At 41.8% G+C, this 19,617-nt stretch overlaps 1 protein-coding gene across 1 annotated transcript in view; it reads left to right on the top strand.

Annotated features, from left to right (window-relative positions):
• NCKAP5 (NCK associated protein 5) overlaps positions 11,296-19,617 on the top strand; it is a 1,037,899-nt gene continuing 1,029,577 nt past the window's right edge. The window contains exon 1 of the mRNA XM_005676205.3: positions 11,296-11,573. The gene's annotated coding sequence lies outside the window, so the exon portion shown is untranslated. The remainder of the gene's footprint in view (positions 11,574-19,617) is intronic.

Genomic DNA, 19,617 nt, shown 5'->3' with positions numbered 1-19,617 from the left:
ATCCTGGTTATCTAAGAAAACAGACTTTGCTGATTACTCTGGGGGAACTGTACTTTCCCCTTTTTAAGCTAAAGTTCTCAATGTTGGAGGCTACAATATAGGTTTGGTTCTCTGAAAGCAGGAATTAAGTCTTATATCGAGTGATTTAGGCTATTATGGGATGTTGTTGTGAGATGCACACCTGCCTAAGGGTGGGGAGGAATTTGGACAGGACACAAGGAGAAGGTGATTTACGATGCAGGCCCAACAGAGCCCCAGCCAACCCTGCAGGCAGCTGGGGAATGCATATGGCCTGGGAGCGACCCAAGTCAACTCGGAATTTCTTGACCTTTATATTCCTACGTGGATCAGTAACTGGAGATGAACCACTTAGGAAAGGATGGGCCACTGGGTAAGGCAAATCCTGAGGAACTGGCTGATGGAGGCTCTCTGCTACTTGTGGAGGGATCTAGCTGTGCAAGTGCACAGGTTAAATTCTCACTAAAAGGTGCAGCCTTTCCAGGAAGAGGTACCATGACATCTCTTGTAAAGACTTCACAGCTTACTCAAACACCTGTTACTGAAATAGGGTGGGGAAGAAAAGGAGGTCGCCCGAGGGTAAGGGATAATGGTGAAGGAAGGAAGGAATGATGGCAGGGAAGAGGGATACATGTAATGGAACAGAGGTTTATGTTATTGTAAGAAGCGCGGCTCAGTGGGAAAAAGAGGAAGCCAAGTAGAATCTTCACATGAGAGGGGCTGATGGCAATCCGATGAGTGTTAAGGGACTTGTGTAGAAACGTGCCATTTCCACTTGCATTTGGTTTTTGAGGCTTTCAAAAGTGTTAGTCATTTAGTCATGTCCGACTCTTTGTGGCCCCATGGACTGTAGCCCACTAGCTAGGCTCCTCTGTCCATGGGATTCTCCAGGCAAGAATATAGGGTTGCCATTCCCTTTTACAGGGATCTTCCTGACCCAGGAATCAAACCCAGATCTCCTGCATTGCAGAGAGATTCTTTACCATCTGAGCTACCAGGGAAGCTTGAGAAGCCACCAGGGAAGTTGCTAATAGAAACTGTGGTTGGTTTACAGTAATCGACCTCTTTTGCCTTGACTAAGGGGTTTCCCAGGATGCTTGCCTTTTAGTATTAAACTTTCATCCTAGGTGGGTTGATACCAACTGTTTTCCAAACTACCTCATGGAGTTACAACTGAAGCCATGGAATAATGCAAGGGCAGAGGGTTGGGAAACCATGGGCAGATATTTTTCTGTTTAGAGTGACAGGGAACAGACACATTATTGATGGTTCTTGCAGCGCCTCACGTGGACTTGGCAGCTCATAAATACAGATCAAGAGGAAATGGAACATGAGGGCAATGAATTAAAAGAGAAAATGATTTGGAACAAACTGCTGAGGACAGGGAAAGAATAGTAAAATAGGCAATAAATCTAAAATGCAAACCAGAGCTAAGTGTCATAATGCACCCAGATACTTACAGTGTCCGAAGGTTTGGGCTAGGTCCTGAGCCAGTGTCTTTGGTTCAGATCAGGGTGCTCCTGTGCCCGTGTGTATCATGGAACAGCCCCCTTTCTGCACTTGTCCTCACCTCACAGATTCTGGAATATCCTTTCCTTCTTTCCTTCCTACTCGCTCACCAGAGGGGTGATATGTTATTCAAAGTTAGTGACAAGCCCACTTCTACCCTCTGACATATCCACCCTTCTCCCCTCCAGAAGGAATGAGTTTCTCCTAGGACTGGACGTGTTGTAGGGCTGGTTTGGAAGTTTGGGTGTGGGAGTGGGGATAGGGCATGCTTTTACCTGCTTTGGAGAGTGCGTTTGTAGGGGTTGCTTCCTCCAAGTCCAAGACCCAAAAACTTTGCTGGAAGCATCTTGTCTCTACATTGAAATGAGAGCAAGACCTACTTACTTTGTTTCCAAACTATGTAATGTGTTCCAGGAAAGGCTGACAAGCTGTTATGTTTCACTAATTGTGACCTTTGGACTTTCTGACCTCATACAGACCATAGTTCACACTCAGTCAACAATTACATCTCCAGGGAAGAACTGGGCTCCCCCAGGAACTAGTTCTTTGTATCTAAGATGCTGGTACATCACGCTCACTTCCCTGTACTTTATTGTCAGGTTGCCTTCACTTCTCTAACACACCATCTCAGTTATTCTCTCTGGGCCTTAGAGCAGTGCCTCTACAGGTTGATTTTATTTTTATGAAAATAGAAATTGAAATGTCTTTTTCAGTGTATTTTTCCAGTATATCTCCCAATCAGTAGAAATCCAAGGAATGTTCTATGAGTGTTCATAGCTGCTCAGATTCTAAAATAAAATAGAGCCTGGAATTCAGGAGGTGCTCAATGAAGATTTGCTGTGTATACTGTAAACTGCTTCATGTAATGTTTGTGAATGACTCAGTGGATGAATGAGCAAATACAATTGCAAATTAAAAGATAGTGATTTTGAAGATTAGTGCTTCCATGTAGCCCTCAAGTTCACATGACATTTGTTAGACGATAATGTATTATTTTTCCTGGACTTTGAACATATTGTTCACCATTATTAAGTGATGCTGATTGCATCTTGGGGAAATAGGTGGAAATGATCATATACATCTGACATATGATTTTGAAGAGGGTGCTGAAGAAGGAAAAGGAAGAAGACAAAGAAGAAAGACAGTCAGATTTCCTTATCTGAGACTCTGATGCCCACATCTCCGCCACCCCACCTCCCATTCAAGCCTGTCACTAGCATCCCAAGTTGGATCAAATCTTCCTGCCTGCTAACTTTTAGGCCTCCAGTGACTTTAAGTCTCCTTCTCTAACTGCAACAAACAGTTTGTGCATGCCAATACCAGGCTGACGCAGAGGGAACTACTGACACATAGAAACATGGGCTCTGCATCAGGATGACGACGATCTGCTTGGGACGTAAGAGCTGCCTGCAGAAGGCAAATGTGAACACATAAGTCCTTGCTGTGCATCATTAAGTGCCAAACTGGGTGGTGCAGAGGGTACGGGGCCAAGGAGCTCAGAGGGCAGAGTCCAGTATAGGATGAAGTAAACAGGGAAAGCATGATTTCATTTAGCTCAATTCATCCAGCCCCATCTGTAAAATGTATGTCTTCTCTCTTCTCTTTTCTGCAGGTGGGAGTTGGGAGGGCTGGCAGGATAGGCTGTAGGACCTCTCCAGGGACACTACCCTCTGAACTGTTGTATGTCACTAAATTCTGCCCAAGATTTCATTTCAAAAGTGTCCTATTGCTAAAATAACATTCCCAAGCCTCCTTATTATATTGACTACACTCTTCTTAGAAAACAAAGAATTTATCTTTTTATTGAAGTATAGTTAATTTGCAATGTTGTGTTAGGTTCAAATGTACAGAAAAATGATTCATGCATATTTGATTCATACTTATTCATATACATATGTATATGTGTATTATACACACACACACACATATATATACACACACACGTGTTCTTTTTTCATTATTTTCCATTATAAGATATTAAGTGTAGTTCCCTGTGCTTTTCAATAGGTCAGTAGCATCATTTTTATATTTATTCCAAAGGTATTAGCTATATTCTTAAGTGGTTTCTAACCTAACCATAGCATCTTGTGACCTTGATCAATAGGACTGGCATTACTACAGTTTGTCAAAATAATAAGTGATAACCAATAAATGGAATCGTTATTCTCCTTTGTTAATAGCCTCTGCTTTAAAATAATTTCCTTACCAGCAGATTTTTAGGTTTCAAAATAGATTATTGTACCTGCAAAAGGCTTAACCTGTTTTAAATCAGTTCCCCTGGATTTACTTAAGGTGTAAAATCTAAAACAGCAGTGATGACAGAGCTGAGGGCTTTACTGCCTCAGAAGTTCTTAGAGCTTAGAGTTCAGTCCCTTAGCCTTTCTGACTTCTCAGGAGAATTATGGAGGCTTTTAAAATTTAATTTAATTTTTTTTTTTTTTTTTGCCACGCTGCTTGCAGAATCTTAGTTCCCTGATCAGGGATTGAACCCTGGCCCTTGTCAATGAAAGTGCGGCATTCCAACCACTGGGCCACTGGAGAATCCCCTATATCAGCTTTTAATACCACAGTTTCCTGGACAAAAGGTCATATCTCCACACCGTAGTGAGCTTTGCCTGGGCATGTGAGGAAAGAAGAGGCACCGACTTTTGGAGGCAGAGAGGGTGGTGAAGAGGCCAAATGTGCACCCCGGCTGCTTGCATGATGACACTGCTTCCCAGGTCTGTCCTGTACCTGGCCATGCTGCCTGGGGCCCAGCCTGTTTGCCCATCCCCTGCAGTGTGGGCCTGGGTTTCCACAGGTGTTCTTCACACCTGAGCTTGTTGCTCTCCCGTGTTCCCACCCCCTAGTCTCTGCCTTTGCTGTTGACTTCCCAGGAATGTTTACTTGGGGATACGCTACAGAGATGGCAGCCTCTCTCACTGATCTGTAAGGCATGCTTTCTAAAGGGCCTTTGAGGAACATTTGCCACAAAAATAAGGTGTTTCTGGGGCCTAAAATATTAGGCTACCAGAAAAAAGAACTCCTGTGGGTATGTGTGTGTGCACTTCCAAAGGAAACTAAAAGGAGGAGAGAAGAGGCATATTCTTCCACCAGTCCTCCCCTCCAGCACACCCCTGACCCACTTTCCCTACCACAGTCCCCTCTCTTGTTTTTCCAACGTATGAGGCTTCATCAGCATGAAAGGAGGAACGTTGGGGCCTCTTGAGTGGGCCCAAGCCAATCCAGGGCTCTGCTGACATTTTGGGCAAAAGTAGGCAGGGGTTTCCAAGCCTGGGCACTGTCCCCTGGGGACCCACCTTACCTCTGCTCTGGGGCACCTCCTTTCTGGGCATCCTAGCTGTTAACAGCCTTTCCTCTAGGCCTTGTGTCCCATCCCTGGCTAATGTCCAGGGCTGGTATGAGGAGATGGGAGCAGGGCTAGTATGTGCCAGAGCCCCAGGTTTCAGGAACCACAGGGATCTTATTGTCAATGCAATTCAGGGCAGGTTTTATCAAAGACATTAATCACCCAGTAATCCTGGTGGCAGGCATTGAGCTGGGAAAGCCAGTGGCTGTCCCCATTCCCTTCCTTTCCTAAGAGCTTATCTCTGATTGTAATGGCCTCTCCATAGCTGGTGAAAATTGAACTCAGGGCCTTTTTCTTTAGAAAATCACCACGGACCACAAAATACTCTCACTTTATAGACAGTCGTGTCCGTTGAGGCCTCCCATGGGTTCTGGTTTCATAAAGACTCAGTTCTCAGATTAGAAGGAATGCAATGTGCATCTCCCAGTTTACTGAGTTTACACAAATCTCTGAAGCAGCATTGCTGGACATGCCTTGCAATTGCAGACTTTAATGCTGTGCACTGATTTGTATAAAATCAAAGTTGGGGAGGGTTATGGCCCCCTCCTTACCCTCTTTTCCCACAGACTCTCACCCAGCCCTTTTTATTCGGGTCCTGCAAAATAGTTGAAAACGTCAAACTCACAGTATGCACTGTCAACATCACAATGAAGAAGCTGAAATCAAATCCTTCAACTTCTGAGGTGATACTTTATGCTTACACACAGGCCTTTCATCAGAGCCTCCAGCACCTTAGGGAGCATTAACCCTTGCTGTACCTCCTGGGATTGGGCCAGGAGCACAAGCTGGTGAAGGCAGATGTATTGGGGGAGGGGAGTAGCACCCCATTTCCAGGTCAATTGTCATAGATGCTCAATTTTTTTTTATCTCGTCCCTCCACCTCCTCTTTCAAGGGGCATCTACCCTATCACCCTGCAAAAGCTCCTGGTGCCCCAAGGGTGTCAACAACCCAATAAATAGGCTGCCTATGTGTTGAGAGCACTGGCAAGCGGCCCTCTCTCCCCCATTGAAAAAAGAAAAAAAAGTATTTCTAGGCTTGAAATGTGATCTATCATGAATGCATCTAAGCTTCCGTTATGGGAGTAATCTGAACTTTATTGGACGTCGCACTTTATGGTTTACTCTTGTTTTTGTTGGATTTATGTATGGGGGATGGTGGTGACATCAGCAGTGAGAAAAGCCTGTGAATGACTTTATCCAGTGACATGTCTGGGACCATCCCTGTGGCACCTGCTGTGTCTTTTCCAAGTTGTCCTTGGTGCCCCAACTTTGTGTAACGTGTGATCTGTTGTTGGTGAGGGTTATCAGGAATTTGCTGTTTGATCCCAGTGCTCATTCTGCGGAAACATGGACCTGATGTTTACCGATGTCTGACCTTAGATGAAAGGGCCATATATTCTCTTCTCTTGGTATAAACAGTGCTTCTTAAAATACAATCTGAGGCTCATCTGCATGAGAATGATGTAGATCACTTTCTAAATATGCTGATTTTCAGGCCCCCAGGGACTCATACTCTTCAAAAGCATGGTAATTTGTTTAGGAAATGCTGGAGTGTTCCTGTGTTACTCCTCACATCTCTGCTTCCTATTTATGGTCCTGTTAGCTTTTATAGGGCAGACTCGCTGGGCACAGGCTGTTTCTTAAGCTCTGGTAGAACCATTACCACCACCATGAGCAAAGGAACCAGAGTTACTGAAGGTTCTCAGCATAAAGGGAAACAGGCTGTAAACATAGTTAAATGCCTGCCTCCAATATTTTTTCCTTCCTGTATCTGGATCGTGTGCATCTCCAAGGGCATGGAGCACTTACTCCATCATGATACTGTGGGACTAAGCCCTGGGAAATGAGTCCCATGGTCTTTGAGGCCTATAATACATCTCCTCTAAGAGGCAAGCAGAGGGCCTCGGTTATAGAAAGCAGCAGTAGTCACACTAGTTCAAGACTGAAGTCTGAAGGTCACTGCCATCTACCTGTGTATAGAATTCAGAACTGAGTAATGGAGGCTCTGAGTGTGTAAGCATGCTAAGTTGCTCGGTCGTATGGACTCTTTACAACCCTATGGACTATAGCTTGCCAGGCTCCTCTGTACATGGGGATTTGCCGGGCAAGAGTACTGGAGTGGATTGCCATGCCCTCCTCCAGGGGATCTTCCTGACCCAGGGATCAAACCCATATCTCTTATGTCCCCTGCATTGGCCGGCAGGTTCTTTACCACTAGCGCCACCTGGGAAGCCCATAATGATGACTACATGTTTTAATCCAATTTGCCATTATTCATATTGGTTTAACAACTCTCTCTTCAATGTCTGTAATCCTCAGAGGGATCTAGGGATTCTAGGCATTCCCCGGGACACTGGAAGGTCAGGCAGAGTTGAAATGGTGGAAATTACTATCTGTGTGATTAGAGTCAAATCACTTCAGTAACATCTCTCTCTGAGCCTCAATTTCCTTGGTTGTAAAAGGGGATTGGTAATGAAAGTGTCTAACTCACTAGGATATTTTAAATTAGATGATGTATTTAAAGCAAATGGCACATCTCCATGCTTAATAAATGGCAGTAGTCATATGTGTTTATCAGGATGAGAAGGGTAGATGCACGCATGCTCAGTCGTGTCTGACCTTTGCAACCTCATGGTCTGTAGCCCACCATGGAATTTCCCAGGCAAGAGGACTAGAGTGAGTTGCCATTTTCTTCTTCAGGGGATCTTCTAGACCCAGGGATCGAACCCACGTCTCCTGCATTGACAGGCAGATTCTTTACTACTGAGCCACCAGGGAAGCCCAAGGCAGAGGGGAGATTAGATCCTGGAGGTAGAAACTGTATCTGAGAACAGTCTTGATAGTTGCCATCACCAGCAAGCACCTCCAGAGCAAGTCTTGGCTATGTTTCACATCTTGCAGATATGATTACCATCTCCGACTTCCCAGTATAAGACAGAAAACACTTAAACATGAAAAATACAGAATAACACTTTAAAATAATGAACAGGTAAAGAGACACATATATATCTGTTGTAACTGCCAGCCGTTCCACACCAGGGAGAGCAGCCTGATGGAGAGAGAGGAAATTGCCTGAATGAAGGGCTAGAAGGCACTGGAACAGGAGCCAGGCCAAGCATCTCAGCAGGTGGAAGTATTTTGGCAGCAGTGTTAATGATCACCTAGTCAAGGTGGGGAAGCAAGCCCTGCCCACTCCCTTTTCCCTTATTTGTTTTTATCCTGAAATGTGAAAGTGTTAGTAGCTCAGTTGCGTCCGACTCTACAACCCCATGGACTGTGGCCTGCTAGGCTCCTCTGTTCATGGGATTCTCCAGGCAAAAATACTGGAGTGGGTTGCCATTCCCTTCTCCAGGGGATATTCCTGACCCAGGAACCAAACCCAGGTCTTCTGCATTGTGGGATGGATTCTCTACTGTCTGAGCTACCAGGGAAGCCTGGTACCATTACAATTAGGGAATCCTGAATTGTAAGTCAAGTTAAATGCTTGTTTTTAACTCTCAGTTGGGAAAGTGTGACCCTATCACACCCAAGGGGCTCCAAATATGGTTTTAAATAGAATCAGCCCTCAGAGTCCTAAGATATGTGGATGAATAGATCATAAAAAACAAGCAGGAAATATGGCTGTGCTTTCATTTTTTTCTTGAAATGATTACAGACACAAGGCATCTTCTCACTAGAAAGTAAGATAAGACTCCAGTATGTTTTCTCTAGAGGAATGGAAATAGTGCTTTGGGAAATCTATCTTACCTTGGAGGAAATCTACAGTGATTTTTTTACTTGCACTTTTTTCCTTAAAGAAAAATGTAGTATCTAATATATGGCTTATCTTTGTTACTTTCTACTGTGGAGGCCTGGAGGCTGTATGTAGGGGAGACAGAGATGTGTTGGGCATCGTAACTCGGGACCATTGACTTTTTCAAAGTCCCGAGTTCCCTTGTAATAAAGCTCCGAAGACTGTGTAGATTAGGCTTTCCTAACCTCCCTCACTGGAGAGTTCCTTAATGTTACACCAGCCATGACAAGGATCTGGGCAAACCTGTGTCCTTACCAGGTTCCTGAGTTTCCCTCCAGAGCTCGCTGGCAATCAGTGAACTGAACCAAAGCAGTTCTTGCTTGTCTTACCTTAAAACTCCATTTGTCAAACAACAGTTGCACAACGGAAAGGTCAGCACTTCATGTTCTGAGCACTTAAATTTAATCATTTCTTAAAGTGGACAGAGTCCAAGAGGTTTTCAAATTAGTCCTTAAATGCAAAGGAAAGGAGGTCGGTCATTCCATCAAGAATAAAAACCCAGTGCCTTTTCTCCTTTGTTACCCCAATCCATCCCCCCATACTGCTGTATCCTAGTAGAAATGTCACAGATCTGCAACCAATCAATAGATCTTTATTAAGCACCTACTATATGCCAGACATTTGTTGAAGGAATAGCTAGGTTTTTCCTTATGATTTATTTTGAAAGTTGTACAATCATATATTTAGTTTTATTATTTTTTAAGTAACGAAAGTGGAACACATTCATTAAAAAAAAAAAAAGTCAAACAACACAGAAAAATTCCCCAGGGATAACCACTGCTGATAATGTGCATAATTCCTCCTATCATATGCAATGATTTGCTATATTTAGTCAATAAGCTACCTACTTCTTTCCATGTCAGTATATGCAGTTAGCTCAATTTTTTTCAACCCTTTCTAAATTTTTTTCCTACTATATATGTACCACAATTTGTGTGACTTATCTTTGCTCATATTAATGAATATTTATGGTGTCTCTACTTTATTGGCTTACAAAGAATGTTGCAAAGAACGTTATTGAGCTTATATCCTTAGGCTCTTTTGTGAGAATATTTGTGGGGTCACTTTGGAAAAGAGGAATTGTTGGGTGTCAGTGTTTGTACTTAAAAATCTTTAGGTACTTCTAGTTTGCTTTCCATAAATAGAGTTTATTTAAACCCGTAAGTAGCATATAAGATAGGCACTATCTTTAACGGATTCCTACATGAAAGTGAACTATTTGGGGACCTTAATACCCTACCAAATCAATAATAATCAGTGCTGTTTGAAAAAACAGGTTTTGGAAGTGGCAAAGAGCATCCACTCACATGGTATCAGGGGGTGCGAGTTAATTATTTTCCAAGGGCAGGGAGAGTGCTTATCTAAACATACACCCCATTCCATGGGCTCTGCTAACCTTGTTCCTGCCTTGGCCCTCAAGGTCCTCCTCCCCCCATTTCTGCTTAACATTCATGATGGCAGGAGGTATGGGTATAAACAAATAACACAATGGCTGCCCTCAAAGACCTTTCAAAGTGACTTGGGGAGACAGAAACACAGATGGCTAAAAAACAAGCTAAAAATATATCAGTATATAAAAAGCAGCAAATAAATATAAATAGTCAGCATCATTATAGCAGTTCAGAGGAAAGAAGGAAAACAGTGGGCTAGGGTGTCCCAGCTTCACGGCAGAGATGTGATATAGGGTTTGTAGATTTCTCAGTTTGGGGCCGGGGGAGAGGGGGGGACCATAAAAACCACCAGTAAGAATCCGTTCACAGAAGAAGGGGGATTCCTTGAGAGAGCAAATAGAAGGGGAGGCACCCATTTTTATCTTGCAAATTGGAAGTGGGTGGGGCATATAGTACTTCTTGAGATAATTAGAGATACTTGACAGAGATGATTTATTGATTTGATTTTTGGTGTGAAGAGAGTAGTGTAGGAAGGTGATTAGGAATCTGAAGAAGCCTTTCTCGGAAAAGAATGCTCTGATTTGCACATACATAATTTGGTGTACATTTCAGGGAGCCCTACCCCCAAGTTGAAAAACTTTATAGTATACCTGAAGAGTTTCATCTTTGCTACGACAAGCCATCTAGGAAAAAAAAAGTCAGCCAGGTACACACACACACACACACGTATCACTCAAGGAGGTGTGTGTGTGTGTGTATATATATATATATATATATACATATATACATACATATATACATATATATCACAGTGAAAGTTGTTAGGCAATATAAGACATAAGTAATTGTTAAGTTGTTGTTACACAGTTAGGCAATATAAGACATAACTAATATTCATTTACTCATGAATCATCAAACTCTGAAGCTGACTGGAAACAGGTGGGTAACAACTTGTCAGGGGCCCACTGGCTCCCACATGGCTTCAGCTTAGCCAGTGTCAGTCGGAGGAGGTGATTTTCTGCCTTTCTCAGAAGAAAGGATCTGACCTGAGGGAAACCAGGCTCCTGAAAATTCGAATCAATGGAATTATTTACGCTTGCATCACCGGAATCCGCTCGGAGATGCCGATTTTGCTGCAGAAAAGATACTCTTGCTCCCCACCCCCTCCTTTCTTTTTGACAGTCAGTTAATAAAGACTCAACAATAAGCAGCTGCCAGTGATGTCATGTGGGACTTTGTCCACGGAGCTTGTATTTACAAGCTCAGAGCAACCACGGAGCCGCAGCCGGGGGAGCAGCCGACTCTCGGCAAACTTGCTCTGAATTCGCGGTAGCAACTTTTGCTGCTGCTTTGGCTGTTCAGGAGAACTGGCGTGTTCTCTGCGCCCAGCCTTTTCAGGCTTCACAAATAAACAGAGGATCAACTCGGGAGGAAATGTTTAACTGGAGAGAGTTGCAGTTCCTGTGTTTGTCTCCAGGGCTGTGAGATGTGTTGACTGCAGAGCTGACGACAAGTAAGACTGTTGGAATTTTTTAAAAACTCTTGTAACAGTTTTTCGTATTTATATGGCTTGCTTTGCTTTTAAAGTGAGATGATGAGGTGTATGTATTTCTCTGGGCTCTCTCGCTGCCGCAACAAGTGTGCATTTGTTTCTAGTAATTACAGTGCACTGAAGTTGATGGGGTAGGTGCAGAGAACTTGCACGTAGCTGATAACAAGATACTGAGTTCCTGATACTCATTTGCCTCTGCAGGGAGGTTGGAATTTTTTTTTTAATGAAAAGCGACCAACCATACAGAAAACTATTAGTTTGACCTAGGAATTTTAGTAGAAAACTGGAAAGACTGATTTTTAATTAACTGTATTGGAAAGGAAAATACACTCTTGTTTTTATTCTCTGATCCTTTCTGTGGTTATAGATTTTAATGTGTGTGGGTTCAATGTCTACTTCCCTTCTTGATTACACCCTCCTTCCAAACACACACAAACTCATTCATTCTCAGGGAATTTGAATGGCTAGACAAATGTTTTGCAATGGAAACCATTTCTATCTAGATTTCTTCCCTTTAGGTATCTGGAGAAATGTTCGCTGTTCTGACTTGTCCTCTGAGATGGGAACCTGAATGAAGGTGCTACTGAAAAAGTCAAACTTTGACACTCAGCTCGGTGGGGATGAGAGACCCACATCCTTGCTTTCACTTTCCTCCAACTCTTTCAAACTCTCTGAACACATTCAGAGGGGAATTCGAAGGGTAGGCTATACCGCCAGCCTGGACCAGGGCTCCCTCTCATTACGGCTGCCAGGCGCCACCTGGAAGCACCATATCAGAGCCACGTGGATTTGTCTTTCAGCTGCTTGCTTCTAGATGCAGGGTTTGCATCTGAGCGCCTGCGGTTCATCCCCTTATAATCAGTAGCACATTCTGGCCGACGCCTGCCGTCCAGTCCTGACAGCCCTGCCACATGGACTGGCAAGTGGCTGTTAGCCTGTTACCTCCTGCACATGAGCCCATGACCTGATCCAGGAGACCTGGCTGGTCCTCAGTTCAGCATCTCTGTCCCCAGCCCGCAAGAGCAGTGACAGCCTTCACTGCCTTTCCCTTATTCTCTGGTCTCAGAATTGTAAAAAGTCAGTGCCCAGAAGCTCCTAAAATATCTGACAGTTTGCCATGGAATTCTGATATGGGCAGCCTCCTTGTGCATGTTTGTCAGCTCCAAATTTTTTCATCAGAGCACACTCTCTTGGACATTTTTTTTAAATTTTATTGAAGTGCATTTGATTTATAATGTTCATTTCTGCTATACAGCAAAGTGACTCAGTTATATACATATATATATATATATAATTTTTATTTTAATTTTTTGACTGTTACACAGCATGTGGGATCCTAGTTCCATATGCAGGGCTTGAACGCCCCACTCCCTGCTTTGGAAGCACAGAGTTTTAACCAATGAACTACCAGGGAAGTCTGGTTTATCACAGGATATTGAATATAATTCCCTGCACTTAGACAGTAGAACCCTGTTGTTTATCCATCCTGTATCTACTAGTTAGTACTGGATATGTTTTATGTATTAAAACTCAAAGCTTTCTGTGAATTTTTACTTAAAAAAGGGGATGTGCTACTAAAATAGTTTCCAAACCATTAGTCAAAGCTTATCATTTATAGAAGAAAACCTGAGGCATGAGGAGGGGAAGTGATTGGTCCAGAGTCACCTAGTAAGACGGTGGCAGAGCTCCAACCAGAAAACCATGCTCATCCTGGCATGCATTTCACATTTCAGTTCTTCCAAGATGTAGAAGAAATAGGACCCATGTGTCGTTACAGCCTTCTTGCAGGAGTTGGCTGAGTGAAGGTGTATAGATGAAGGTGGTCTGGTAAAGAGAGAACATTCCTGTTTCGTCTTTGGCTCTGGGTATGTTACTTAATAACTCTGTTCCTCATTAGTTTGGCTAGAGAACCAAAGAGCACTTTGTGATTACTTGACATTTGATGACCTAAAGTTAAGCGAGACATTTCAGGTGGTGGAATAGTACATAAGGCAGTTTGCATCAGGTCCACTTTGAGAGACCAAAGTTGGTTTTCAGCTCTGACATTTTGTGCTTCTGCTTTACTTAACATCTCTCAAATTTCTTTTATTGACCACACCCTTACCTGTCTTCCTCCTCTCTCCTAGCCTCATTTTCTCACTGCAGCCTGGACCTGTGATGCTAACACTCAACTTGATTCCACTAACGCCCTGTGTTCCTCTTTTCTCTGGAGCCTTCCTTGTCCCTGATACTTCTGCCTGTGGGATGCCTCCATGGATTCTTCAAGTTGAAATGATGGTTTTCTTCTTTGGACCCTCATGTTATCCTGTGCTGATTTTTGCTATGGGATCTGAAGCTCTTTGCCACACAGTTAAATACATCTTTCCATCAAAATCCAGGGCTATGGTTCAGTACTTCTATATCCACAGCACTGTTACAGAGTGGTGGTTAAATATATAATAGTAAAGAAGTTAAGGACTCAATTGCTAATCTTAAGTATCCCTTTTCCTAAACTAAACACGCATGCCTCTACACATGGCTGACAAAAATATGTAAGTGTGCTGAGTGGCTTGAAATGCATTTTCAATGAATGAAGGCCCCTAATACTGGACTCCCAAGCATGCAAACAGGGCTATTCCTGAAGTGATGTCTCCAACCTCCCCAGCCTCATTTCTTTCCACTCCCTCCCATGTACTCTGTGTCTGTCCTGGAGATTCCTGACCTGACGATTCATCTGTGTCTTCTGTCAGGGGTCGAAGAACAGCATGGTAGAGCCATTCAGGATTTGGGTTCTGGAACCGGACTGCCCAGTGCAAGTCCTCCTTTCATCACTGGCCAGCTGTATGATCTTGGTTAATTCACTTGAGTTTTCTCTTTCTGCTTTTCGTCTTTAAAATGTGGCCAGTAAGAGTGCCTACCTCATATGAGTATTGTTATTCAGTCAATAAGTTGTGTCCACTCTTTGCAACTCCATGGACTGGAAGCACACCAGGCTTCCCCATCCTTCAATGTCTCCTGGAGGTTGCTCAAATTCATGTCCACTGAGTCAGTGATGCTATCTAACCATCTCATCCTCTGCCACCACCTTCTCCTTTTGACTTCTGTCTTTCCCATCATCAGGGTCTTTTCCAGTAAGTGGGATCTTTATATCAAGTGGCCGAAGTATTGGAGCTTCAGTTTCAGCATCAGTCCTTCCAGTGACTACTCAGAATTGATTTTCTTTAGGATTGACTGTTGTGATCACTGTTGGCCTGACCAGTGCTCATGTTCCACCCTAGACTTAATGAATCAGCATCTCCAAGGTGGGATTCAGATTGAGGCATAGTTAAAAAGTTCCTCAGATGATTTGGTTTGGAATTCCTGTGTTACCTACCAGGAGGTGCTTTCTGTTACCTACACGTGCTGGGCTTGTATTTTCTCTAGCACCTCAATACCTTTATACTCTTGCCTGTGGCACCTCCCCATCCACCTAGTTTATCCTCCAGGTCATGGCCAGATTTGTAATCTCATACCTAACTAAGCACCTGGCATACAGTGAGTTCCCAAGAGATGATGAAAAATAAAAGTGTATGAATGCGTGTTTGATAGGTACTCTGAGAAGATTTAAACTTTCTTCCCCATAGTCAGTAACACATTTCTAAACTCTTCACAAGTGCTATCTCATTATAATCATTTTGCTCATTTTCTAGGTAGAGATACTTAGGTCCAAAAAGGTGAGGTAATGTGCAAAGGTCACATGGGCAGTAAAAGAGGCAGAGACAGGACCTGAACCCTGACCCCATACTCTTGACCTTTTACAGTAAGACTCTCCAGAAATATGGAAGGCAACCTTTCTTGTGAGCTTTACCAGTGGTGGAACTTTGATTTTTCTTGTCTTTCCATGCACTGATTGTACTGGAGAGCTACACATCAGATGAACACTTCTAGGTGCCAGTTGACTGAAGGGATGATTCACATTTTCTAGCTTTGCAGAAGGGTCAAAGCCCGTGCCCAGTCCTTTGGCATTTTTGTTTTTCTTTTAATCTCAGACATGAAGCCCCTTGCAGGTTGGCCCAAGTTTATGGCTCAACATCAAGATTATTTGCATTCTTGGTAGGGACGTTGGTAGGCTGAGTTCAGCTTGGTCAAGAGTATGATTCAGGGGACTTAGGTTAAAAAAAAAAATTGAAATTGATCTTTGGCCATTCAGCTGGTCTCTGGAAAAGTTTACCAGGGGAAGTGGTAGTGTTTTGTTTAAATAACCAGAATGATTGAGGTTAAACACTGGCAAGTCATGGAGCCAGTTAAATGCAAGATACCTTATAGCCTTATTTTTCTCTACTTCTCTAATTCTACAAAGTTTAATGCCTTTGGAATTTTAGATTCCCAACTGTGCTTTCTTTAAAGATGAAATAATAAATCTCTCAGATACATAAGAACATTACCCACAGCAGTTACTATGCCTGAATACATACTTGTCTAATGAAGTGTGTCCTGTCCTTTTGGAAGCCTCTATTACACAAGGTACTTCCCAGTAGTTACATAAATTAATCTGGTATTTTCAGGGCAAGAAATCAGATCTCTCCTTTTAGAAATAAACTTTCTGGATTAGTGATTCCTTTGAGTAGAATTTGGATGCACTATAAGAAACCAATGGACTGAGTTCAAGAAGAAAGTCTCAAACCCATTTTGGAACTTAAGCTTGGATAATAATATGATAGATACATATTGTTGGAAGAAAAACTGTTATTTCTAAAATGTGGGAACGAGTATTACTGTCAAGATGCGTGTCTGACAAAGTATTCCAAGAAGGGTCCTTGCTTCATTTGACAAACTGAATGTGGAAACATAGACCCCTGATCCAGGCCAATCCAAAAGATATATCCTAAGTGGGTTCCATTGCCAGGGCTGACCTGTTCTTAGAAACTTAAAAAAAAAAAATCAAATTAATATATGTTCATAATTTAGAAAGCCAAATAGTCTATATAAATGTCTATATAAATAACTATATAAAAAACAAAATGTCTATATAATAACTATATTCACAAATGTCACTTGGTATATATTAAATGGTAGTCCTAAAATTGAGGTGGACACCACTGAGCAACGGAGCATGCATGTACTAAAATGTTTACATATATATATAAACAGTGCTTGTATATATGACAAGATACGTGTGTGTGTGTGTGTGTGTATGTGACAGTCCTGAGCAACCTCCAAACCCCATTCCTTAGTCCTGCTTTTCAGAGAGTTTTCTTTTAGCTGTTTTTTCTGTAATATTTTTAAATAATGTTTTTTATATCTAGTTATAATATAAAATTGTTTACCTTGTATTATGGTAGATTACAATATATATTTGTTACACTTCCCATACCTCTCCTGTTCTCCAATGTAATTATATCACAATTTTGGTTAAATGTATATTCAGTGCTTATTTTTATCATGACTATAAATAACATTTACTATTGAGTCAAATAATTATTGAATTTCCTTTCTGTTAAAAATATTTTTTCTAAAGTTATTAATTGCCTCATTTAAAACACTAACTTAGTTTTCTAGGAATCTATAGTTAAAATTTCCAACAGCCTTTTGATGAATGTGCCAAAGATAACTTAATTTTAAAACATTATTCTATGGATAAGTTCTTAAGTCACCATATACTCTTTTCTTTTCTTTTTGGTTAGTTGTCAAGCAGGAGAAGTTAATTATCATTTGTGTCATATCAGAATCAGTTTAAAAGGCCTGCCTTCAGCACTTTTTTTGTTCTAATTATAGTCAATTACTCATATGTGAATAAATAGACTGAAATAATCTGGTTTATTGTAGTTTGTAAATAACACTCATAATTTAGTTTTATGGTTGCATGAATATTAATACATTTCAGTGTAAGAAATAGCCTTTGTTTCTGAGTACCTTTGATATATAGAATAACTTTATCAGAGGAAAGCAAATGATACTTCATGTAATGTTATTTTATGAATAGCTAAATGAATGACCCACTTAAAATGACATTTATTTCTTCCCTTTCTCATTTTCTTCTCATTCTTTCAGCCCAGATTTGCACAATCAGGAATGTGAGATGCTTTATTATTGGGAGTACTAGTTTAAATAGTTTACTTAAAATAATTTGAAAGAGACTGTGTTTTTGGAGATTGCCAGTAGAGGGCCTTATTAAACTGAATAAGACTTCTCATACAGACCAATTGCAACAGGTACCATGAAAGAAACCATTGTTTTTAGGACACCTGATTAACAGCAGTAAAACTACCAAGGTAATTTTTTAAAGTGCCTTGTATTTCTTCCAGTCTGGAGAAATTAGAAGTCTTAACTCTTCCATTGTTAGAGAAAATTGGAGCATTCAGATCATTTATATAGCTCATCTATCAAACCAGGACTTCGGATGCCAAGTCATAAAATATGTATGACCATTAGTTCGAGCACTGGTCCCTGAGCCTTTTGGGGAAACTGATATTGCCTGCTGAGTGTGGAGGGGAAAAATGATGGTTCTCCTATCCTAGGAATGTATCTAGTTTATATATGTTTCCTATATCTGAGTGAGCCCGCTCTCAACAAAATGGGTTTCCCGCACCTGGACTAGAATCTTCCTACTCCGTAGTGTATCCTCGATTCAGACACAGGGAAAGAGAATCTAGAGAAATTGTGAATGCTGGAGAGCATTATTAAGTTCTCACATTGCCATGTTGCAGTGAAGCAAAGAGCTGTGGGGACTTGAGCTGACTTGTCTAGAGTCATTCGTTGGGTTAGCACAGAGCTCTTCTCTTCCTACTCACCAAAATGCCTCCTTTTGAGGAAGGCTGCCTCTCCCTCCCAGCCTCACTGAGACAGTTCCTGCTTAGCCTAAATGGCCTTTACTCAGGAAAGTTTTCCGTATCTGTTATAGGTATGGAGAGCTTCAGGTCCTTGCTTTGCATGGCCTGTGTCAGCAGAGGAATTAAACACATGGTCAGCTATTGGATTCAGAACGTCTCCCCATACCATTTCCTGTTCCATGGAGGCAGAACCTGTGTCTATCACATCTAATATTGTAGTCTGAGCATCAAAAGCAGTGGCTGATAAATGGTAGATGCCCAACAGATACTTGGTGCATGGGCAGATACAAGCAAATTTTCAGACTTTAGTGCTTTCTCCTCTCCATTCTTATACTTCTGAAAACATACCTTTTTATAACTCAACTGATGACATTTAACATTCCTGTGGACACACAGAACAAAGGCAAGACATTTCTTTTTACCCAACTTTCAATGAGTGAGTGAGTACCTGTTTAGTTTCAGTAGTGTAAGTATCAATATTCACTGCATTCGTCAATGGGAGCTCTATAGATGTGAGAGTAAATGAAGAAGAGGATGGACAGGATTTCTTTTCTTCCTTCATTGTTGAAGACAAGGGAATGGGAAGAGAAAGATGTCTTGAGCTGGTAACGTGCCCTTTTATGTTTTCCAACTTGGGCTGGCAACTTTCTGGATACCCATTCCCTGAGAGGCTGTGCACTAAAAAGACCAGGATTCTTTGGAGTCCATTAATAGAGTAACAAAACAAGTAGCTAAAGCTCATGCCCGTGTGGACTTAATCCCTAGATACCTAGGGATTAAAACCTAGCGGGTTCCAGCCTCTGACCTGATCTCCGTTGACTTTGAGAGAACTATTTAATTTCCTTCAGCTCAGTTTCCTTATCCCTAAAATGTAGTAACATCAGCAATGATTAAATGCTTGCAGTATGTCTAGCCCTGTCATGCTTTCTATTCATATTGTCTCATTTAATCCTCAAAATAGCCCTCTGAGATAGAGATTCCTATTAATTAATTCTATTTCATAGATGAGAAGACCAAGGTCCCAAAAGGTTAGTTTGTTCACAATTGCACAGTTAGACTTTGACCCAGATATTTGGATTATATTACCTCCTTATCACTGTAAGGATTAAATGAGATAAAGTATGTCCAGCACCCGCACAAAACTAGACTCATAGTATGTGGTGACTGTTAACATTGTTATTGGCTCCTTATCACTGAAGACATTATGGGCCCTTATA

Source organism: Capra hircus, chromosome 2 (genome assembly GCF_001704415.2).
Source record: "Capra hircus breed San Clemente chromosome 2, ASM170441v1, whole genome shotgun sequence".
NCBI classification, from domain to species: domain Eukaryota; kingdom Metazoa; phylum Chordata; class Mammalia; order Artiodactyla; family Bovidae; genus Capra; species Capra hircus.
Note: the sequence above shows the minus strand (reverse complement) of the source record. Positions and strands in the feature narration are given on the sequence as shown.